The sequence below is a fragment of the Salmo salar genome, chromosome 15 (genome assembly GCF_965601325.2).
Source record: "Salmo salar chromosome 15, fSalSal1, whole genome shotgun sequence".
NCBI lineage: Eukaryota > Metazoa > Chordata > Actinopteri > Salmoniformes > Salmonidae > Salmo > Salmo salar.
In genome coordinates this window covers 9,747,047-9,774,560 of record NC_138305.1, presented here as the reverse complement: position 1 = coordinate 9,774,560, position 27,514 = coordinate 9,747,047, and positions in this window count along the sequence as shown.

Sequence of the window (27,514 nt, the reverse complement as noted above, 5' to 3'; positions counted from 1 at the left end):
TGATCACAGATCTAGTCAACACGTTTATCACAGATCTAGTCAACACGTTGCTCACAGATCTAGTCAACATGTTGATCACAGATCTAGTCAACACGTTGATCACAGATCTAGTCAGAATGTTGATCACAGATCTAGTCAGAATGTTGATCACAGATCTAGTCAACACGTTGATCACAGATCTAGTCAACATGTTGATCACAGATCTAGTCAACACGTTGATCACAGATCTAGTCAGAATGTTTATCACAGATCTAGTCAACACGTTGATCACAGATCTAGTCAACACGTTGATCACAGATCTAGTCAACACGTTGATCACAGATCTAGTCAGAATGTTGATCACAGATCTAGTCAACATGTTGATCACAGATCTAGTCAGCACGTTGATCACAGATCTAGTCAGCACATTGATCACAGATCTAGTCAGAATGATGATCACAGATCTAGTCAACACGTTGATCACAGATCTAGTCAACACGTTGATCACAGATCTAGTCAGAATGTTGATCACAGATCTAGTCAACATGTTGATCACAGATCTAGTCAACACGTTGATCACAGATCTAGTCAACACGTTGATCACAGATCTAGTCAACACGTTGATCACAGATCTAGTCAGAATGTTGATCACAGATCTAGTCAGAATGTTGATCACAGATCTAGTCAGAATGTTGATCACAGATCTAGTCAGAATGTTGATCACAGATCTAGTCAACATGTTGATCACAGATCTAGTCAGAATGTTGATCACAGATCTAGTCAACACGTTGATCACAGATCTAGTCAACACGTTTATCACAGATCTAGTCAGCACGTTGATCACAGATCTAGTCAACATGTTGATCACAGATCTAGTCAGAATGTTGATCACAGATCTAGTCAACACGTTGATCACAGATCTAGTCAACACGTTGATCACAGATCTAGTCAACATGTTGATCACAGATCTAGTCAACACGTTGATCACAGATCGAGTCAACACGTTGATCACAGATCTAGTCAGCAGGTTTATCACAGATCTAGTCAGAATGTTGATCACAGATCTAGTCAACATGTTGATCACGGATCTAGTCAACACGTTGATCACAGATCTAGTCAACATGTTGATCACAGATCTAGTCAACACGTTGATCACAGATCTAGTCAACACGTTGATCACAGATCTAGTCAACACGTTGATCACAGATCTAGTCAGAATGTTGATCACAGATCTAGTCAGAATGTTGATCACAGATCTAGTCAACACGTTGATCACAGATCTTGTCAACATGTTGATCACAGATCTAGTCAGAATGTTGATCACAGATCTAGTCAGAATGTTGATCACAGATCTAGTCAACATGTTGATCACAGATCTAGTCAGAATGTTGATCACAGATCTAGACAGAATGTTGATCACAGATCTAGTCAGAATGTTGATCACAGATCTAGTCAACACGTTGATCATAGATCTAGTCAGAATGTTGATCACAGATCTAGTCAACGCGTTGATCACAGATCTAGTCAGAATGTTGATCACAGATCTAGTCAGAATGTTGATCACAGATCTAGTCAACACGTTGATCACAGATCTAGTCAGAATGTTGATCACAGATCTAGTCAGAATGTTGATCACAGATCTAGTCAGCACGTTGATCACAGATCTAGTCAACACGTTGATCACAGATCTAGTCAACACGTTGATCACAGATCTAGTCAACACGTTGATGACAGATCTAGTCAGAATGTTGATCACAGATCTAGTCAACACGTTGATCACAGATCTAGTCAACACGTTGATCACAGATCTAGTCAGAATGTTGATCACAGATCTAGTCAGAATGTTGATCACAGATCTAGTCAACACGTTGATCACAGATCTAGTCAGAATGTTGATCACAGATCTAGTCAACATGTTGATCACAGATCTAGTCAACACGTTGATCACAGATCTAGTCAACACGTTGATCACAGATCTAGTCAACACGTTGATCACAGATCTAGTCAGAATGTTGATCACAGATCTAGTCAGAATGTTGATCACAGATCTAGTCAGAATGTTGATCACAGATCTAGTCAGAATGTTGATCACAGATCTAGTCAACATGTTGATCACAGATCTAGTCAGAATGTTGATCACAGATCTAGTCAACACGTTGATCACAGATCTAGTCAACACGTTTATCACAGATCTAGTCAACACGTTGCTCACAGATCTAGTCAACATGTTGATCACAGATCTAGTCAACACGTTGATCACAGATCTAGTCAGAATGTTGATCACAGATCTAGTCAGAATGTTGATCACAGATCTAGTCAACACGTTGATCACAGATCTAGTCAACATGTTGATCACAGATCTAGTCAACACGTTGATCACAGATCTAGTCAGAATGTTTATCACAGATCTAGTCAACACGTTGATCACAGATCTAGTCAACACGTTGATCACAGATCTAGTCAACACGTTGATCACAGATCTAGTCAGAATGTTGATCACAGATCTAGTCAACATGTTGATCACAGATCTAGTCAGCACGTTGATCACAGATCTAGTCAGCACATTGATCACAGATCTAGTCAGAATGATGATCACAGATCTAGTCAACACGTTGATCACAGATCTAGTCAACACGTTGATCACAGATCTAGTCAGAATGTTGATCACAGATCTAGTCAACATGTTGATCACAGATCTAGTCAACACGTTGATCACAGATCTAGTCAACACGTTGATCACAGATCTAGTCAACACGTTGATCACAGATCTAGTCAGAATGTTGATCACAGATCTAGTCAGAATGTTGATCACAGATCTAGTCAGAATGTTGATCACAGATCTAGTCAGAATGTTGATCACAGATCTAGTCAACATGTTGATCACAGATCTAGTCAGAATGTTGATCACAGATCTAGTCAACACGTTGATCACAGATCTAGTCAACACGTTTATCACAGATCTAGTCAACACGTTGCTCACAGATCTAGTCAACATGTTGATCACAGATCTAGTCAACACGTTGATCACAGATCTAGTCAGAATGTTGATCACAGATCTAGTCAGAATGTTGATCACAGATCTAGTCAACACGTTGATCACAGATCCAGTCAACATGTTGATCACAGATCTAGTCAACACGTTGATCACAGATCTAGTCAGAATGTTTATCACAGATCTAGTCAACACGTTGATCACAGATCTAGTCAACACGTTGATCACAGATCTAGTCAACACGTTGATCACAGATCTAGTCAGAATGTTGATCACAGATCTAGTCAACATGTTGATCACAGATCTAGTCAGCACGTTGATCACAGATCTAGTCAGCACATTGATCACAGATCTAGTCAGAATGATGATCACAGATCTAGTCAACACGTTGATCACAGATCTAGTCAACACGTTGATCACAGATCTAGTCAGCACGTTGATCACAGATCTAGTCAGAATGTTGATCACAGATCAGGTCAACATGTTGATCACAGATCTAGTCAGCACGTTGATCACAGATCTAGTCAGCACGTTGATCACAGATCTAGTCAACATGTTGATCACAGATCTAGTCAGAATGTTGATCACAGATCTAGTCAACACGTTGATCACAGATCTAGTCAGAATGTTGATCACAGATCTAGTCAGAATGTTGATCACAGATCTAGTCAACACGTTGATCACAGATCTAGTCAGAATGTTGATCACAGATCTAGTCAGAATGTTGATCACAGATCTAGTCAACACGTTGATCACAGATCTAGTCAGAATGTTGATCACAGATCTAGTCAGAATGTTGATCACAGATCTAGTCAACACGTTGATCACAGATCTAGTTAGAATGTTGATCACAGATCTAGTCAACACGTTGATCACAGATCTAGACAGAATGTTGATCACAGATCTAGTCAGAATGTTGATCACAGATCTAGTCAACACGTTGATCACAGATCTAGTCAGAATGTTGATCACAGATCTAGTCAACGCGTTGATCACAGATCTAGTCAGAATGTTGATCACAGATCTAGTCAGAATGTTGATCACAGATCTAGTCAACACGTTGATCACAGATCTTGTCAACATGTTGATCACAGATCTAGTCAGAATGTTGATCACAGATCTAGTCAGAATGTTGATCACAGATCTAGTCAACATGTTGATCACAGATCTAGTCAGAATGTTGATCACAGATCTAGTCAACACGTTGATCACAGATCTAGTCAGAATGTTGATCACAAATCTAGTCAGAATGTTGATCACAGATCTAGTCAACACGTTGATCACAGATCTAGTCAGAATGTTGATCACAGATCTAGACAGAATGTTGATCACAGATCTAGTCAGAATGTTGATCACAGATCTAGTCAACACGTTGATCACAGATCTAGTCAGAATGTTGATCACAGATCTAGTCAACGCGTTGATCACAGATCTAGTCAGAATGTTGATCACAGATCTAGTCAGAATGTTGATCACAGATCTAGTCAACACGTTGATCACAGATCTAGTCAGAATGTTGATCACAGATCTAGTCAGAATGTTGATCACAGATCTAGTCAGCACGTTGATCACAGATCTAGTCAACACGTTGATCACAGATCTAGTCAACACGTTGATCACAGATCTAGTCAACACGTTGATGACAGATCTAGTCAGAATGTTGATCACAGATCTAGTCAACACGTTGATCACAGATCTAGTCAACACGTTGATCACAGATCTAGTCAGAATGTTGATCACAGATCTAGTCAGAATGTTGATCACAGATCTAGTCAACACGTTGATCACAGATCTAGTCAGAATGTTGATCACAGATCTAGTCAACATGTTGATCACAGATCTAGTCAACACGTTGATCACAGATCTAGTCAACACGTTGATCACAGATCTAGTCAACACGTTGATCACAGATCTAGTCAGAATGTTGATCACAGATCTAGTCAGAATGTTGATCACAGATCTAGTCAGAATGTTGATCACAGATCTAGTCAGAATGTTGATCACAGATCTAGTCAACATGTTGATCACAGATCTAGTCAGAATGTTGATCACAGATCTAGTCAACACGTTGATCACAGATCTAGTCAACACGTTTATCACAGATCTAGTCAACACGTTGCTCACAGATCTAGTCAACATGTTGATCACAGATCTAGTCAACACGTTGATCACAGATCTAGTCAGAATGTTGATCACAGATCTAGTCAGAATGTTGATCACAGATCTAGTCAACACGTTGATCACAGATCTAGTCAACATGTTGATCACAGATCTAGTCAACACGTTGATCACAGATCTAGTCAGAATGTTTATCACAGATCTAGTCAACACGTTGATCACAGATCTAGTCAACACGTTGATCACAGATCTAGTCAACACGTTGATCACAGATCTAGTCAGAATGTTGATCACAGATCTAGTCAACATGTTGATCACAGATCTAGTCAGCACGTTGATCACCGATCTAGTCAGCACATTGATCACAGATCTAGTCAGAATGATGATCACAGATCTAGTCAACACGTTGATCACAGATCTAGTCAACACGTTGATCACAGATCTAGTCAGAATGTTGATCACAGATCTAGTCAACATGTTGATCACAGATCTAGTCAACACGTTGATCACAGATCTAGTCAACACGTTGATCACAGATCTAGTCAACACGTTGATCACAGATCTAGTCAGAATGTTGATCACAGATCTAGTCAGAATGTTGATCACAGATCTAGTCAGAATGTTGATCACAGATCTAGTCAGAATGTTGATCACAGATCTAGTCAACATGTTGATCACAGATCTAGTCAGAATGTTGATCACAGATCTAGTCAACACGTTGATCACAGATCTAGTCAACACGTTTATCACAGATCTAGTCAACACGTTGCTCACAGATCTAGTCAACATGTTGATCACAGATCTAGTCAACACGTTGATCACAGATCTAGTCAGAATGTTGATCACAGATCTAGTCAGAATGTTGATCACAGATCTAGTCAACACGTTGATCACAGATCCAGTCAACATGTTGATCACAGATCTAGTCAACACGTTGATCACAGATCTAGTCAGAATGTTTATCACAGATCTAGTCAACACGTTGATCACAGATCTAGTCAACACGTTGATCACAGATCTAGTCAACACGTTGATCACAGATCTAGTCAGAATGTTGATCACAGATCTAGTCAACATGTTGATCACAGATCTAGTCAGCACGTTGATCACAGATCTAGTCAGCACATTGATCACAGATCTAGTCAGAATGATGATCACAGATCTAGTCAACACGTTGATCACAGATCTAGTCAACACGTTGATCACAGATCTAGTCAGCACGTTGATCACAGATCTAGTCAGAATGTTGATCACAGATCAGGTCAACATGTTGATCACAGATCTAGTCAGCACGTTGATCACAGATCTAGTCAGCACGTTGATCACAGATCTAGTCAACATGTTGATCACAGATCTAGTCAGAATGTTGATCACAGATCTAGTCAACACGTTGATCACAGATCTAGTCAGAATGTTGATCACAGATCTAGTCAACACGTTGATCACAGATCTAGTCAGAATGTTGATCACAGATCTAGTCAGAATGTTGATCACAGATCTAGTCAACACGTTGATCACAGATCTAGTCAGAATGTTGATCACAGATCTAGTCAGAATGTTGATCACAGATCTAGTCAACACGTTGATCACAGATCTAGTTAGAATGTTGATCACAGATCTAGTCAACACGTTGATCACATATCTAGTCAGAATGTTGATCACAGATCTAGTCAGAATGTTGATCACAGATCTATTCAGAATGTTGATCACAGATCTAGTCAGAATGTTGATCACAGATCTAGTCAGCACGTTGATCACAGATCTAGTCAACACGTTGATCACAGATCTAGTCAACACGTTGATCACAGATCTAGTCAACACGTTGATCACAGATCTAGTCAGAATGTTGATCACAGATCTAGTCAACACGTTGATCACAGATCTAGTCAGAATGTTGATCACAGATCTAGTCAGAATGTTGATCACAGATCTAGTCAACATGTTGATCACAGATCTAGTCAGAATGTTGATCACAGATCTAGTCAACACGTTGATCACAGATCTAGTCAGAATGTTGATCACAGATCTAGTCAACATGTTGATCACAGATCTAGTCAGCACGTTGATCACAGATCTAGTCAGCACATTGATCACAGATCTAGTCAGAATGATGATCACAGATCTAGTCAACACGTTGATCACAGATCTAGTCAACACGTTGATCACAGATCTAGTCAGCACGTTGATCACAGATCTAGTCAGAATGTTGATCACAGATCAGGTCAACATGTTGATCACAGATCTAGTCAGCACGTTGATCACAGATCTAGTCAGCACGTTGATCACAGATCTAGTCAACATGTTGATCACAGATCTAGTCAGAATGTTGATCACAGATCTAGTCAACACGTTGATCACAGATCTAGTCAGAATGTTGATCACAGATCTAGTCAGAATGTTGATCACAGATCTAGTTAGAATGTTGATCACAGATCTAGTCAACATGTTGATCACAGATCTAGTCAACACGTTGATCACAATTCTAGTCAACACGTTGATCACAGATCTAGTCAACACGTTGATCACAGATCTAGTCAGAATGTTGATCACAGATCTAGTCAGAATGTTGATCACAGATCTAGTCAGAATGTTGATCACAGATCTAGTCAGAATGTTGATCACAGATCTAGTCAACATGTTGATCACAGATCTAGTCAGAATGTTGATCACAGATCTAGTCAACACGTTGATCACAGATCTAGTCAACACGTTGATCACAGATCTAGTCAACACGTTGCTCACAGATCTAGTCAACATGTTGATCACAGATCTAGTCAACACGTTGATCACAGATCTAGTCAGAATGTTGATCACAGATCTAGTCAGAATGTTGATCACAGATCTAGTCAACACGTTGATCACAGATCTAGTCAACATGTTGATCACAGATCTAGTCAACACGTTGATCACAGATCTAGTCAGAATGTTTATCACAGATCTAGTCAACATGTTGATCACAGATCTAGTCAACACGTTGATCACAGATCTAGTCAACACGTTGATCACAGATCTAGTCAGAATGTTGATCACAAATCTAGTCAACATGTTGATCACAGATCTAGTCAGCACGTTGATCACAGATCTAGTCAACACGTTGATCACAGATCTAGTCAACACGTTGATCACAGATCTAGTCAACACGTTGATCACAGATCTAGTCAGAATGTTGATCACAGATCTCGGCAGAATGTTGATCACAGATCTAGTCAACACATTGATCACAGATCTAGTCAACATGTTGATCACAGATCGAGTCAGCACGTTGATCACAGATCTAGTCAGCACATTGATCACAGATCTAGTCAACATGTTGATCACAGATCTAGTCAGAATGTTGATCACAGATCTAGTCAACACGTTGATCACAGATCTAGTCAAAACGTTGATCACAGATCTAGTCAACACGTTGATCACAGATCTAGTCAACATGTTGATCATAGATCTAGTCAGCACGTTGATCACAGATCTAGTCAGCTTAGTTGATCACAGATCTAGTCAGAATGTTGATCACAGATCTAGTCAACACGTTGATCACAGATCTAGTCAGCACGTTGATCACAGATCTAGTCAACATGTTGATCACAGATCTAGTCAGAATGTTGATCACAGATCTAGTCAACACGTTGATCACAGATCTAGTCAACACGTTGATCACAGATCTAGTCAACATGTTGATCACAGATCTAGTCAACACGTTGATCACAGATCGAGTCAACACGTTGATCACAGATCTAGTCAGCAGGTTTATCACAGATCTAGTCAGAATGTTGATCACAGATCTAGTCAACATGTTGATCACAGATCTAGTCAACACGTTGATCACAGATCTAGTCAACATGTTGATCACAGATCTAGTCAACACGTTGATCACAGATCTAGTCAACACGTTGATCACAGATCTAGTCAGAATGTTGATCACAGATCTAGTCAGAATGTTGATCACAGATCTAGTCAACACGTTAATCACAGATCTTGTCAACATGTTGATCACAGATCTAGTCAGAATGTTGATCACAGATCTAGTCAGAATGTTGATCACAGATCTAGTCAACATGTTGATCACAGATCTAGTCAACATGTTGATCACAGATCTAGTCAGCACGTTGATCACAGATCTAGTCAGCACGTTGATCACAGATCTAGTCAACATGTTGATCACAGATCTAGTCAACACGTTGATCACAGATCTAGTCAACACGTTGATCACAGATCTAGTCAGAATGTTGATCACAGAACTAGTCAGAATGTTGATCACAGATCTAGTCAACACGTTGATCACAGATGTAGTCAACATGTTGATCACAGATCTAGTCAGAATGTTGATCACAGATCTAGTCAGAATGTTGATCACAGATCTAGTCAACATGTTGATCACAGATCTAGTCAGAATGTTGATCACAGATCTAGTCAATACGTTGATCACAGATCTAGTCAGAATGTTGATCACAGATCTAGTCAGAATGTTGATCACAGATCTAGTCAACATGTTGATCACAGATCTAGTCAGAATGTTGATCACAGATCTAGTCAGAATGTTGATCACAGATCTAGTCAGAATGTTGATCACAGATCTAGTCAGAATGTTGATCACAGATCTAATCAACACGTTGATCACAGATCTAGTCAGAATGTTGATCACAGATCTAGTCAACACGTTGATCACAGATCTAGTCAGAATGTTGATCACAGATCTAGTCAGAATGTTGATCACAGATCTAGTCAACACGTTGATCACAGATCTAGTCAGAATGTTGATCACAGATCTAGTCAGAATGTTGATCACAGATCTAGTCAGCACGTTGATCACAGATCTAGTCAACACGTTGATCACAGATCTAGTCAACACGTAGATCACAGATCTAGTCAACACGTTGATCACAGATCTAGTCAGAATGTTGATCACAGATCAAGTCAGAATGTTGATCACAGATCTATTCAACACGTTGATCACAGATCTAGTCAACACGTTGATCACAGATCTAGTCAGAATGTTGATCACAGATCTAGTCAACATGTTGATCACAGATCTAGTCAACACGTTGATCACAGATCTAGTCAAATCGTTGATCACAGATCTAGTCAACACGTTGGTTGATCACAGATCTAGTCAGAATGTTGATCACAGATCTAGTCAGAATGTTGATCACAGATCTAGTCAGAATGTTGATCACAGATCTAGTCAGAATGTTGATCACAGATCTAGTCAACATGTTGATCACAGATCTAGTCAGAATGTTGATCACAGATCTAGTCAACACGTTGATCACAGATCTAGTCAGAATGTTGATCACAGATCTAGTCAACACGTTGATCACAGATCTAGTCAGAATGTTGATCACAGATCTAGTCAACATGTTGATCACAGATCTAGTCAGCACGTTGATCACAGATCTAGTCAGCACGTTGATCACAGATCTAGTCAGAACGTTGATCACAGATCTAGTCAACACGTTGATCACAGATCTAGTCAACACGTTGATCACAGATCTAGCCAGCACATTGATCACAGATCTAGTCAGAATGTTGATCACAGATCTAGTCAACATGTTGATCACAGATCTAGTCAGCACGTTGATCACAGATCTAGTCAACATGTTGATCACAGATCTAGTCAGAATGTTTATCACAGATCTAGTCAACATGTTGATCACAGATCTAGTCAGAATGTTGATCACAGATCTAGTCAATGCGTTGATCACAGATCTAGTCAGAATGTTGATCACAGATCTAGTCAGAATGTTGATCACAGATCTAGTCAACACGTTGATCACAGATCTAGTCAGAATGTTGATCACAGATCTAGTCAGAATGTTGATCACAGATCTAGTCAGCACGTTGATCACAGATCTAGTCAACACGTTGATCACAGATCTAGTCAACACGTTGATCACAGATCTAGTCAACACGTTGATGACAGATCTAGTCAGAATGTTGATCACAGATCTAGTCAACACGTTGATCACAGATCTAGTCAACACGTTGATCACAGATCTAGTCAGAATGTTGATCACAGATCTAGTCAGAATGTTGATCACAGATCTAGTCAACACGTTGATCACAGATCTAGTCAGAATGTTGATCACAGATCTAGTCAACATGTTGATCACAGATCTAGTCAACATGTTGATCACAGATCTAGTCAACACGTTGATCACAGATCTAGTCAACACGTTGATCACAGATCTAGTCAACACGTTGATCACAGATCTAGTCAGAATGTTGATCACAGATCTAGTCAGAATGTTGATCACAGATCTAGTCAGAATGTTGATCACAGATCTAGTCAGAATGTTGATCACAGATCTAGTCAACATGTTGATCACAGATCTAGTCAGAATGTTGATCACAGATCTAGTCAACACGTTGATCACAGATCTAGTTAACACGTTGATCACAGATCTAGTCAACACGTTGCTCACAGATCTAGTCAACATGTTGATCACAGATCTAGTCAACACGTTGATCACAGATCTAGTCAGAATGTTGATCACAGATCTAGTCAGAATGTTGATCACAGATCTAGTCAACACGTTGATCACAGATCTAGTCAACATGTTGATCACAGATCTAGTCAACACGTTGATCACAGATCTAGTCAGAATGTTTATCACAGATCTAGTCAACACGTTGATCACAGATCTAGTCAACACGTTGATCACAGATCTAGTCAACACGTTGATCACAGATCTAGTCAGAATGTTGATCACAGATCTAGTCTACATGTTGATCACAGATCTAGTCAGCACGTTGATCACAGATCTAGTCAGCACGTTGATCACAGATCTAGTCAGAATGATGATCACAGATCTAGTCAACACGTTGATCACAGATCTAGTCAACACGTTGATCACAGATCTAGTCAGCACGTTGATCACAGATCTAGTCAGAATGTTGATCACAGATCTAGTCAGAATGTTGATCACAGATCTAGTCAACACGTTGATCACAGATCTAGTCAGAATGTTGATCACAGATCTAGTCAGAATGTTGATCACAGATCTAGTCAACACGTTGATCACAGATCTAGTCAGAATGTTGATCACAGATCTAGTCAGAATGTTGATCACAGATCTAGTCAGAATGTTGATCACAGATCTAGTCAACACGTTGATCACAGATCTAGTCAACACGTTGATCACAGATCTAGTCAACACGTTGATGACAGATCTAGTCAGAATGTTGATCACAGATCTAGTCAACACGTTGATCACAGATCTAGTCAACACGTTGATCACAGATCTAGTAAGAATGTTGATCACAGATCTAGTCAACATGTTGATCACAGATCTAGTCAGAATGTTGATCACAGATCTATTCAACACGTTGATCACAGATCTAGTCAACACGTTGATCACAGATCTAGTCAGAATGTTGATCACAGATCTAGTCAACATGTTGATCACAGATCTAGTCAACACGTTGATCACAGATCTAGTCAACACGTTGATCACAGATCTAGTCAACACGTTGATCACAGATCTAGTCAGAATGTTGATCACAGATCTAGTCAGAATGTTGATCACAGATCTAGTCAGAATGTTGATCACAGATCTAGTCAGAATGTTGATCACAGATCTAGTCAACATGTTGATCACAGATCTAGTCAGAATGTTGAACACAGATCTAGTCAACACGTTGATCACAGATCTAGTCAACACGTTGATCACAGATCTAATCAACACGTTGCTCACAGATCTAGTCAATATGTTGATCACAGATCTAGTCAACACGTTGATCACAGATCTAGTCAGAATGTTTATCACAGATCTAGTCAACACGTTGATCACAGATCTAGTCAACACGTTGATCACAGATCTAGTCAACACGTTGATCACAGATCTAGTCAGAATGTTGATCACAGATCTAGTCAACATGTTGATCACAGATCTAGTCAGCACGTTGATCACAGATCTAGTCAGCACGTTGATCACAGATCTAGTCAGAATGATGATCACAGATCTAGTCAACACGTTGATCACAGATCTAGTCAACACGTTGATCACAGATCTAGTCAACACGTTGATCACAGATCTAGTCAGAATGTTGATCACAGATCTAGTCAACATGTTGATCACAGATCTAGTCAGCACGTTGATCACAGATCTAGTCAGCACGTTGATCACAGATCTAGTCAGAATGATGATCACAGATCTAGTCAACACGTTGATCACAGATCTAGTCAACACGTTGATCACAGATCTAGTCAGCACGTTGATCACAGATCTAGTCAGAATGTTGATCACAGATCTAGTCAACATGTTGATCACAGATCTAGTCAGCACGTTGATCACAGATCTAGTCAGCACGTTGATCACAGATCTAGTCAACACGTTGATCACAGATCTAGTCAAAACGTTGATCACAGATCTAGTCAACACGTTGATCACAGATCTAGTCAACATGTTGATCATAGATCTAGTCAGCACGTTGATCACAGATCTAGTCAGCTTAGTTGATCACAGATCTAGTCAGAATGTTGATCACAGATCTAGTCAACACGTTGATCACAGATCTAGTCAGCACGTTGATCACAGATCTAGTCAACATGTTGATCACAGATCTAGTCAGAATGTTGATCACAGATCTAGTCAACACGTTGATCACAGATCTAGTCAACACGTTGATCACAGATCTAGTCAACATGTTGATCACAGATCTAGTCAACACGTTGATCACAGATCGAGTCAACACGTTGATCACAGATCTAGTCAGCAGGTTTATCACAGATCTAGTCAGAATGTTGATCACAGATCTAGTCAACATGTTGATCACAGATCTAGTCAACACGTTGATCACAGATCTAGTCAACATGTTGATCACAGATCTAGTCAACACGTTGATCACAGATCTAGTCAACACGTTGATCACAGATCTAGTCAGAATGTTGATCACAGATCTAGTCAGAATGTTGATCACAGATCTAGTCAACACGTTAATCACAGATCTTGTCAACATGTTGATCACAGATCTAGTCAGAATGTTGATCACAGATCTAGTCAGAATGTTGATCACAGATCTAGTCAACATGTTGATCACAGATCTAGTCAACATGTTGATCACAGATCTAGTCAGCACGTTGATCACAGATCTAGTCAGCACGTTGATCACAGATCTAGTCAACATGTTGATCACAGATCTAGTCAACACGTTGATCACAGATCTAGTCAACACGTTGATCACAGATCTAGTCAGAATGTTGATCACAGAACTAGTCAGAATGTTGATCACAGATCTAGTCAACACGTTGATCACAGATGTAGTCAACATGTTGATCACAGATCTAGTCAGAATGTTGATCACAGATCTAGTCAGAATGTTGATCACAGATCTAGTCAACATGTTGATCACAGATCTAGTCAGAATGTTGATCACAGATCTAGTCAATACGTTGATCACAGATCTAGTCAGAATGTTGATCACAGATCTAGTCAGAATGTTGATCACAGATCTAGTCAGAATGTTGATCACAGATCTAGTCAGAATGTTGATCACAGATCTAATCAACACGTTGATCACAGATCTAGTCAGAATGTTGATCACAGATCTAGTCAACACGTTGATCACAGATCTAGTCAGAATGTTGATCACAGATCTAGTCAGAATGTTGATCACAGATCTAGTCAACACGTTGATCACAGATCTAGTCAGAATGTTGATCACAGATCTAGTCAGAATGTTGATCACAGATCTAGTCAGCACGTTGATCACAGATCTAGTCAACACGTTGATCACAGATCTAGTCAACACGTAGATCACAGATCTAGTCAACACGTTGATCACAGATCTAGTCAGAATGTTGATCACAGATCAAGTCAGAATGTTGATCACAGATCTATTCAACACGTTGATCACAGATCTAGTCAACACGTTGATCACAGATCTAGTCAGAATGTTGATCACAGATCTAGTCAACATGTTGATCACAGATCTAGTCAACACGTTGATCACAGATCTAGTCAAATCGTTGATCACAGATCTAGTCAACACGTTGGTTGATCACAGATCTAGTCAGAATGTTGATCACAGATCTAGTCAGAATGTTGATCACAGATCTAGTCAGAATGTTGATCACAGATCTAGTCAGAATGTTGATCACAGATCTAGTCAGAATGTTGATCACAGATCTAGTCAACATGTTGATCACAGATCTAGTCAGAATGTTGATCACAGATCTAGTCAACACGTTGATCACAGATCTAGTCAGAATGTTGATCACAGATCTAGTCAACACGTTGATCACAGATCTAGTCAGAATGTTGATCACAGATCTAGTCAACATGTTGATCACAGATCTAGTCAGCACGTTGATCACAGATCTAGTCAGCACGTTGATCACAGATCTAGTCAGAACGTTGATCACAGATCTAGTCAACACGTTGATCACAGATCTAGTCAACACGTTGATCACAGATCTAGCCAGCACATTGATCACAGATCTAGTCAGAATGTTGATCACAGATCTAGTCAACATGTTGATCACAGATCTAGTCAGCACGTTGATCACAGATCTAGTCAACATGTTGATCACAGATCTAGTCAGAATGTTTATCACAGATCTAGTCAACATGTTGATCACAGATCTAGTCAGAATGTTGATCACAGATCTAGTCAATGCGTTGATCACAGATCTAGTCAGAATGTTGATCACAGATCTAGTCAGAATGTTGATCACAGATCTAGTCAACACGTTGATCACAGATCTAGTCAGAATGTTGATCACAGATCTAGTCAGAATGTTGATCACAGATCTAGTCAGCACGTTGATCACAGATCTAGTCAACACGTTGATCACAGATCTAGTCAACACGTTGATCACAGATCTAGTCAACACGTTGATGACAGATCTAGTCAGAATGTTGATCACAGATCTAGTCAACACGTTGATCACAGATCTAGTCAACACGTTGATCACAGATCTAGTCAGAATGTTGATCACAGATCTAGTCAGAATGTTGATCACAGATCTAGTCAACACGTTGATCACAGATCTAGTCAGAATGTTGATCACAGATCTAGTCAACATGTTGATCACAGATCTAGTCAACATGTTGATCACAGATCTAGTCAACACGTTGATCACAGATCTAGTCAACACGTTGATCACAGATCTAGTCAACACGTTGATCACAGATCTAGTCAGAATGTTGATCACAGATCTAGTCAGAATGTTGATCACAGATCTAGTCAGAATGTTGATCACAGATCTAGTCAGAATGTTGATCACAGATCTAGTCAACATGTTGATCACAGATCTAGTCAGAATGTTGATCACAGATCTAGTCAACACGTTGATCACAGATCTAGTTAACACGTTGATCACAGATCTAGTCAACACGTTGCTCACAGATCTAGTCAACATGTTGATCACAGATCTAGTCAACACGTTGATCACAGATCTAGTCAGAATGTTGATCACAGATCTAGTCAGAATGTTGATCACAGATCTAGTCAACACGTTGATCACAGATCTAGTCAACATGTTGATCACAGATCTAGTCAACACGTTGATCACAGATCTAGTCAGAATGTTTATCACAGATCTAGTCAACACGTTGATCACAGATCTAGTCAACACGTTGATCACAGATCTAGTCAACACGTTGATCACAGATCTAGTCAGAATGTTGATCACAGATCTAGTCTACATGTTGATCACAGATCTAGTCAGCACGTTGATCACAGATCTAGTCAGCACGTTGATCACAGATCTAGTCAGAATGATGATCACAGATCTAGTCAACACGTTGATCACAGATCTAGTCAACACGTTGATCACAGATCTAGTCAGCACGTTGATCACAGATCTAGTCAGAATGTTGATCACAGATCTAGTCAGAATGTTGATCACAGATCTAGTCAACACGTTGATCACAGATCTAGTCAGAATGTTGATCACAGATCTAGTCAGAATGTTGATCACAGATCTAGTCAACACGTTGATCACAGATCTAGTCAGAATGTTGATCACAGATCTAGTCAGAATGTTGATCACAGATCTAGTCAGAATGTTGATCACAGATCTAGTCAACACGTTGATCACAGATCTAGTCAGAATGTTGATCACAGATCTAGTCAACACGTTGATCACAGATCTAGTCAGAATGTTGATCACAGATCTAGTCAGAATGTTGATCACAGATCTAGTCAACACTTTGATCACAGATCTAGTCAGAATGTTGATCACAGATCTAGTCAGAATGTTGATCACAGATCTAGTCAGCACGTTGATCACAGATCTAGTCAACACGTTGATCGCAGATCTAGTCAACACGTTGATCACAGATCTAGTCAACACGTTGATGACAGATCTAGTCAGAATGTTGATCACAGATCTAGTCAACACGTTGATCACAGATCTAGTCAACACGTTGATCACAGATCTAGTAAGAATGTTGATCACAGATCTAGTCAGAATGTTGATCACAGATCTAGTCAACATGTTGATCACAGATCTAGTCAGAATGTTGATCACAGATCTAGTCAACATGTTGATCACAGATCTAGTCAGAATGTTGATCACAGATCTATTCAACACGTTGATCACAGATCTAGTCAACACGTTGATCACAGATCTAGTCAGAATGTTGATCACAGATCTAGTCAACATGTTGATCACAGATCTAGTCAACACGTTGATCACAGATCTAGTCAACACGTTGATCACAGATCTAGTCAACACGTTGATCACAGATCTAGTCAGAATGTTGATCACAGATCTAGTCAACACGTTGATCACAGATCTAGTCAGAATGTTGATCACAGATCTAGTCAGAATGTTGATCACAGATCTAGTCAACACGTTGATCACAGATCTAGTCAGAATGTTGATCACAGATCAAGTCAGAATGTTGATCACAGATCTATTCAACACGTTGATCACAGATCTAGTCAACACGTTGATCACAGATCTAGTCAGAATGTTGATCACAGATCTAGTCAACATGTTGATCACAGATCTAGTCAACACGTTGATCACAGATCTAGTCAAATCGTTGATCACAGATCTAGTCAACACGTTGGTTGATCACAGATCTAGTCAGAATGTTGATCACAGATCTAGTCAGAATGTTGATCACAGATCTAGTCAGAATGTTGATCACAGATCTAGTCAGAATGTTGATCACAGATCTAGTCAACATGTTGATCACAGATCTAGTCAGAATGTTGATCACAGATCTAGTCAACACGTTGATCACAGATCTAGTCAGAATGTTGATCACAGATCTAGTCAACACGTTGATCACAGATCTAGTCAGAATGTTGATCACAGATCTAGTCAACATGTTGATCACAGATCTAGTCAGCACGTTGATCACAGATCTAGTCAGCACGTTGATCACAGATCTAGTCAGAACGTTGATCACAGATCTAGTCAACACGTTGATCACAGATCTAGTCAACACGTTGATCACAGATCTAGCCAGCACATTGATCACAGATCTAGTCAGAATGTTGATCACAGATCTAGTCAACATGTTGATCACAGATCTAGTCAGCACGTTGATCACAGATCTAGTCAACATGTTGATCACAGATCTAGTCAGAATGTTTATCACAGATCTAGTCAACATGTTGATCACAGATCTAGTCAGAATGTTGATCACAGATCTAGTCAATGCGTTGATCACAGATCTAGTCAGAATGTTGATCACAGATCTAGTCAGAATGTTGATCACAGATCTAGTCAACACGTTGATCACAGATCTAGTCAGAATGTTGATCACAGATCTAGTCAGAATGTTGATCACAGATCTAGTCAGCACGTTGATCACAGATCTAGTCAACACGTTGATCACAGATCTAGTCAACACGTTGATCACAGATCTAGTCAACACGTTGATGACAGATCTAGTCAGAATGTTGATCACAGATCTAGTCAACACGTTGATCACAGATCTAGTCAACACGTTGATCACAGATCTAGTCAGAATGTTGATCACAGATCTAGTCAGAATGTTGATCACAGATCTAGTCAACACGTTGATCACAGATCTAGTCAGAATGTTGATCACAGATCTAGTCAACATGTTGATCACAGATCTAGTCAACATGTTGATCACAGATCTAGTCAACACGTTGATCACAGATCTAGTCAACACGTTGATCACAGATCTAGTCAACACGTTGATCACAGATCTAGTCAGAATGTTGATCACAGATCTAGTCAGAATGTTGATCACAGATCTAGTCAGAATGTTGATCACAGATCTAGTCAGAATGTTGATCACAGATCTAGTCAACATGTTGATCACAGATCTAGTCAGAATGTTGATCACAGATCTAGTCAACACGTTGATCACAGATCTAGTTAACACGTTGATCACAGATCTAGTCAACACGTTGCTCACAGATCTAGTCAACATGTTGATCACAGATCTAGTCAACACGTTGATCACAGATCTAGTCAGAATGTTGATCACAGATCTAGTCAGAATGTTGATCACAGATCTAGTCAACACGTTGATCACAGATCTAGTCAACATGTTGATCACAGATCTAGTCAACACGTTGATCACAGATCTAGTCAGAATGTTTATCACAGATCTAGTCAACACGTTGATCACAGATCTAGTCAACACGTTGATCACAGATCTAGTCAACACGTTGATCACAGATCTAGTCAGAATGTTGATCACAGATCTAGTCTACATGTTGATCACAGATCTAGTCAGCACGTTGATCACAGATCTAGTCAGCACGTTGATCACAGATCTAGTCAGAATGATGATCACAGATCTAGTCAACACGTTGATCACAGATCTAGTCAACACGTTGATCACAGATCTAGTCAGCACGTTGATCACAGATCTAGTCAGAATGTTGATCACAGATCTAGTCAGAATGTTGATCACAGATCTAGTCAACACGTTGATCACAGATCTAGTCAGAATGTTGATCACAGATCTAGTCAGAATGTTGATCACAGATCTAGTCAACACGTTGATCACAGATCTAGTCAGAATGTTGATCACAGATCTAGTCAGAATGTTGATCACAGATCTAGTCAGAATGTTGATCACAGATCTAGTCAACACGTTGATCACAGATCTAGTCAGAATGTTGATCACAGATCTAGTCAACACGTTGATCACAGATCTAGTCAGAATGTTGATCACAGATCTAGTCAGAATGTTGATCACAGATCTAGTCAACACTTTGATCACAGATCTAGTCAGAATGTTGATCACAGATCTAGTCAGAATGTTGATCACAGATCTAGTCAGCACGTTGATCACAGATCTAGTCAACACGTTGATCGCAGATCTAGTCAACACGTTGATCACAGATCTAGTCAACACGTTGATGACAGATCTAGTCAGAATGTTGATCACAGATCTAGTCAACACGTTGATCACAGATCTAGTCAACACGTTGATCACAGATCTAGTAAGAATGTTGATCACAGATCTAGTCAGAATGTTGATCACAGATCTAGTCAACATGTTGATCACAGATCTAGTCAGAATGTTGATCACAGATCTAGTCAACATGTTGATCACAGATCTAGTCAGAATGTTGATCACAGATCTATTCAACACGTTGATCACAGATCTAGTCAACACGTTGATCACAGATCTAGTCAGAATGTTGATCACAGATCTAGTCAACATGTTGATCACAGATCTAGTCAACACGTTGATCACAGATCTAGTCAACACGATCACAGATCTAGTCAACACGTTGATCACAGATCTAGTCAGAATGTTGATCACAGATCTAGTCAGAATGTTGATCACAGATCTAGTCAGAATGTTGATCACAGATCTAGTCAGAATGTTGATCACAGATCTAGTCAACATGTTGATCACAGATCTAGTCAGAATGTTGAACACAGATCTAGTCAACACGTTGATCACAGATCTAGTCAACACGTTGATCACAGATCTAGTCAACACGTTGCTCACAGATCTAGTCAATATGTTGATCACAGATCTAGTCAACACGTTGATCACAGATCTAGTCAGAATGTTTATCACAGATCTAGTCAACACGTTGATCACAGATCTAGTCAACACGTTGATCACAGATCTAGTCAACACGTTGATCACAGATCTAGTCAGAATGTTGATCACAGATCTAGTCAACATGTTGATCACAGATCTAGTCAGCACGTTGATCACAGATCTAGTCAGCACGTTGATCACAGATCTAGTCAGAATGATGATCACAGATCTAGTCAACACGTTGATCACAGATCTAGTCAACACGTTGATCACAGATCTAGTCAGCACGTTGATCACAGATCTAGTCAGAATGTTGATCACAGATCTAGTCAACATGTTGATCACAGATCTAGTCAGCACGTTGATCACAGATCTAGTCAGCACGTTGATCACAGATCTAGTCAACATGTTGATCACAGATCTAGTCAGAATGTTGATCACAGATCTAGTCAACACGTTGATCACAGATCTAGTCAGAATGTTGATCACAGATCTAGTCAACACGTTGATCACAGATCTAGTCAACACGTTGATCACAGATCTAGTCAGAATGTTGATCACAGATCTAGTCAGAATGTTGATCACAGATCTAGTCAGAATGTTGATCACAGATCTAGTCAACACGTTGATCACAGATCTAGTCAGAATGTTGATCACAGATCTAGTCAGAATGTTGATCACAGATCTAGTCAACACGTTGATCACAGATCTAGTCAGAATGTTGATCACAGATCTGGTCAGAATGTTGATCACAGATCTAGTCAACACGTTGATCACAGATCTAGTCAACACGTTGATCACAGATCTAGTCAGCACATTGATCACAGATCTAGTCAGAATGTTGATCACAGATCTAGTCAACATGTTGATCACAGATCTAGTCAGCACGTTGATCACAGATCTAGTCAGCACGTTGATCACAGATCTAGTCAGAACGTTGATCACAGATCTAGTCAACACGTTGATCACAGATCTAGTCAACACGTTGATCACAGATCTAGTCAGCACATTGATCACAGATCTAGTCAGAATGTTGATCACAGATCTAGTCAACATGTTTATCACAGATCTAGTCAGCACGTTGATCACAGATCTAGTCAGCACGTTGATCACAGATCTAGTCAACATGTTGATCACAGATCTAGTCAGAATGTTTATCACAGATCTAGTCAACATGTTGATCACAGATCTAGTCAACATGTTGATCACAGATCTAGTCAGAATGTTGATCACAGATCTAGTCAACACGTTGATCACAGATCTAGTCAACACGTTGATCACAGATCTAGTCAACATGTTGATCATAGATCTAGTCAGCACGTTGATCACAGATCTAGTCAGCATGTTGATCACAGATCTAGTCAGAATGTTGATCACAGATCTAGTCAACACGTTGATCAAAGATCTAGTCAGCACGTTGATCACAGATCTAGTCAACATGTTGATCACAGATCTAGTCAGAATGTTGATCACAGATCTAGTCAACACGTTGATGACAGATCTAGTCAACACGTTGATCACAGATCTAGTCAACATGTTGATCACAGATCTAGTCAACACGTTGATCACAGATCGAGTCAACACGTTGATCACAGATCTAGTCAGCATGTTGATCACAGATCTAGTCAGAATGTTGATCACAGATCTAGTCAACATGTTGATCACAGATCGAGTCAACACGTTGATCACAGATCTAGTCAGCATGTTGATCACAGATCTAGTCAGAATGTTGATCACAGATCTAGTCAACATGTTGATCACAGATCTAGTCAACACGTTGATCACAGATCTAGTCAACATGTTGATCACAGATCTAGTCAACACGTTGATCACAGATCTAGTCAACACGTTGATCACAGATCTAGTCAACACGTTGATCACAGATCTAGTCAACACGTTGATCACAGATCTAGTCAGAATGTTGATCACAGATCTAGTCAGAATGTTGATCACAGATCTAGTCAGAATGTTGATCACAGATCTAGTCAGAATGTTGATCACAGATCTAGTCAACATGTTGATCACAGATCTAGTCAGAATGTTTATCACAGATCTAGTCAACACGTTGATCACAGATCTAGTCAACACGTTGATCACAGATCTAGTCAACACGTTGATCACAGATCTAGTCAACACGTTGATCACAGATCTAGTCAACACGTTGATCACAGATGTAGTCAGAATGTTGATCACAGATCTAGTCAGAATGTTGATCACAGATCTAGTCAACACGTTGATCACAGATCTAGTCAACATGTTGATCACAGATCTATTCAACACGTTGATCACAGATCTAGTCAGAATGTTTATCACAGATCTAGTCAACACGTTGATCACAGATCTAGTCAACACGTTGATCACAGATCTAGTCAACATGTTGATCACAGATCTAGTCAGAATGTTGATCACAGATCTAGTCAACATGTTGATCACAGATCTAGTCAGCACGTTGATCACAGATCTAGTCAGCACGTTGATCACAGATCTAGTCAACACGTTGATCACAGATCTAGTCAGCACATTGATCACAGATCTAGTCAGAATGTTGATCACAGATCTAGTCAACATGTTGATCACAGATCTAGTCAGCACGTTGATCACAGATCTAGTCAGCACGTTGATCACAGATCTAGTCAACATGTTGATCACAGATCTAGTCAGAATGTTTATCACAGATCTAGTCAACATGTTGATCACAGATCTAGTCAACATGTTGATCACAGATCTAGTCAGAATGTTGATCACAGATCTAGTCAACACGTTGATCACAGATCTAGTCAACACGTTGATCACAGATCTAGTCAACATGTTGATCATAGATCTAGTCAGCACGTTGATCACAGATCTAGTCAGCATGTTGATCACAGATCTAGTCAGAATGTTGATCACAGATCTAGTCAACACGTTGATCAAAGATCTAGTCAGCACGTTGATCACAGATCTAGTCAACATGTTGATCACAGATCTAGTCAGAATGTTGATCACAGATCTAGTCAACACGTTGATCACAGATCTAGTCAACATGTTGATCACAGATCTAGTCAACATGTTGATCACAGATCGAGTCAACACGTTGATCACAGATCTAGTCAGCATGTTGATCACAGATCTAGTCAGAATGTTGATCACAGATCTAGTCAACATGTTGATCACAGATCTAGTCAACACGTTGATCACAGATCTAGTCAACATGTTGATCACAGATCTAGTAAACACGTTGATCACAGATCTAGTCAACACGTTGATCACAGATCTAGTCAACACGTTGATCACAGATCTAGTCAACACGTTGATCACAGATCTAGTCAGAATGTTGATCACAGATCTAGTCAGAATGTTGATCACAGATCTAGTCAGAATGTTGATCACAGATCTAGTCAGAATGTTGATCACAGATCTAGTCAACATGTTGATCACAGATCTAGTCAGAATGTTTATCACAGATCTAGTCAACACGTTGATCACAGATCTAGTCAACACGTTGATCACAGATCTAGTCAACACGTTGATCACAGATCTAGTCAACACGTTGATCACAGATCTAGTCAACACGTTGATCACAGATGTAGTCAGAATGTTGATCACAGATCTAGTCAGAATGTTGATCACAGATCTAGTCAACACGTTGATCACAGATCTAGTCAACATGTTGATCACAGATCTAGTCAACACGTTGATCACAGATCTAGTCAGAATGTTTATCACAGATCTAGTCAACACGTTGATCACAGATCTAGTCAACACGTTGATCACAGATCTAGTCAACATGTTGATCACAGATCTAGTCAGAATGTTGATCACAGATCTAGTCAACATGTTGATCACAGATCTAGTCAGCACGTTGATCACAGATCTAGTCAGAACGTTGATCACAGATCTAGTCAACACGTTGATCACAGATCTAGTCAACACGTTGATTAGAGATCTAGTCAGCACATTGATCACAGATCTAGTCAGAATGTTGATCACAGATCTAGTCAACATGTTGATCACAGATCTTGTCAGCACGTTGATCACAGATCTAGTCAGCACGTTGATCACAGATCTAGTCAACATGTTGATCACAGATCTAGTCAGAATGTTTATCACAGATCTAGTCAACATGTTGATCACAGATCTAGTCAACATGTTGATCACAGATCTAGTCAGAATGTTGATCACAGATCTAGTCAACACGTTGATCACAGATCTAGTCAACACGTTGATCACAGATCTAGTCAACATGTTGATCATAGATCTAGTCAGCACGTTGATCACAGATCTAGTCAGCATGTTGATCACAGATCTAGTCAGAATGTTGATCACAGATCTAGTCAACACGTTGATCAAAGATCTAGTCAGCACGTTGATCACAGATCTAGTCAACATGTTGATCACAGATCTAGTCAGAATGTTGATCACAGATCTAGTCAACACGTTGATCACAGATCTAGTCAACATGTTGATCACAGATCTAGTCAACATGTTGATCACAGATCGAGTCAACACGTTGATCACAGATCTAGTCAGCATGTTGATCACAGATCTAGTCAGAATGTTGATCACAGATCTAGTCAACATGTTGATCACAGATCTAGTCAACACGTTGATCACAGATCTAGTCAACATGTTGATCACAGATCTAGTCAACACGTTGATCACAGATCTAGTCAACACGTTGATCACAGATCTAGTCAACACGTTGATCACAGATCTAGTCAGAATGTTGATCACAGAACTAGTCAGAATGTTGATCACAGATCTAGTCAACACGTTGATCACAGATGTAGTCAACATGTTGATCACAGATCTAGTCAGAATGTTGATCACAGATCTAGTCAGAATGTTGATCACAGATCTAGTCAGAATGTTGATCACAGATCTAGTCAATACGTTGATCACAGATCTAGTCAGAATGTTGATCACAGATCTAGTCAGAATGTTGATCACAGATCTAGTCAACACGTTGATCACAGATCTAGTCAGAATGTTGATCACAGATCTAGTCAGAATGTTGATCACAGATCTAGTCAGAATGTTGATCACAGATCTAATCAACACGTTGATCACAGATCTAGTCAGAATGTTGATCACAGATCTAGTCAACACGTTGATCTCAGATCTAGTCAGAATGTTGATCACAGATCTAGTCAGAATGTTGATCACAGATCTAGTCAACACGTTGATCACAGATCTAGTCAGAATGTTGATCACAGATCTAGTCAGAATGTTGATCACAGATCTAGTCAGCACGTTGATCACAGATCTAGTCAACACGTTGATCACAGATCTAGTCAACACGTAGATCACAGATCTAGTCAACACGTTGATCACAGATCTAGTCAGAATGTTGATCACAGATCTAGTCAGAATGTTGATCACAGATCTAGTCAACACGTTGATCACAGATCTAGTCAGAATGTTGATCACAGATCTAGTCAACACGTTGATCACAGATCTAGTCAACACGTTGATCACAGATCTAGTCAAAATGTTGATCACAGATCTAGTCAGAATGTTGATCACAGATCTAGTCAACATGTTGATCACAGATCTAGTCAGAATGTTGATCACAGATCAAGTCAGAATGTTGATCACAGATCTATTCAACACGTTGATCACAGATCTAGTCAACACGTTGATCACAGATCTAGTCAGAATGTTGATCACAGATCTAGTCAACATGTTGATCACAGATCTAGTCAACACGTTGATCACAGATCTAGTCAACACGTTGATCACAGATCTAGTCAACACGTTGGTTGATCACAGATCTAGTCAGAATGTTGATCACAGATCTAGTCAACACGTTGGTTGATCACAGATCTAGTCAGAATGTTGATCACAGATCTAGTCAGAATGTTGATCACAGATCTAGTCAGAATGTTGATCACAGATCTAGTCAGAATGTTGATCACAGATCTAGTCAACATGTTGATCACAGATCTAGTCAGAATGTTGATCACAGATCTAGTCAACACGTTGATCACAGATCTAGTCAGAATGTTGATCACAGATCTAGTCAACACATTGATCAAAGATCTAGTCAGCACGTTGATCACAGATCTAGTCAACATGTTGATCACAGATCTAGTCAGAATGTTGATCACAGATCTAGTCAACACGTTGATCACAGATCTAGTCAACATGTTGATCACAGATCTAGTCAACATGTTGATCACAGATCGAGTCAACACGTTGATCACAGATCTAGTCAGCATGTTGATCACAGATCTAGTCAGAATGTTGATCACAGATCTAGTCAACATGTTGATCACAGATCTAGTCAACACGTTGATCACAGATCTAGTCAACATGTTGATCACAGATCTAGTCAACACGTTGATCACAGATCTAGTCAACACGTTGATCACAGATCTAGTCAACACGTTGATCACAGATCTAGTCAGAATGTTGATCACAGAACTAGTCAGAATGTTGATCACAGATCTAGTCAACACGTTGATCACAGATGTAGTCAACATGTTGATCACAGATCTAG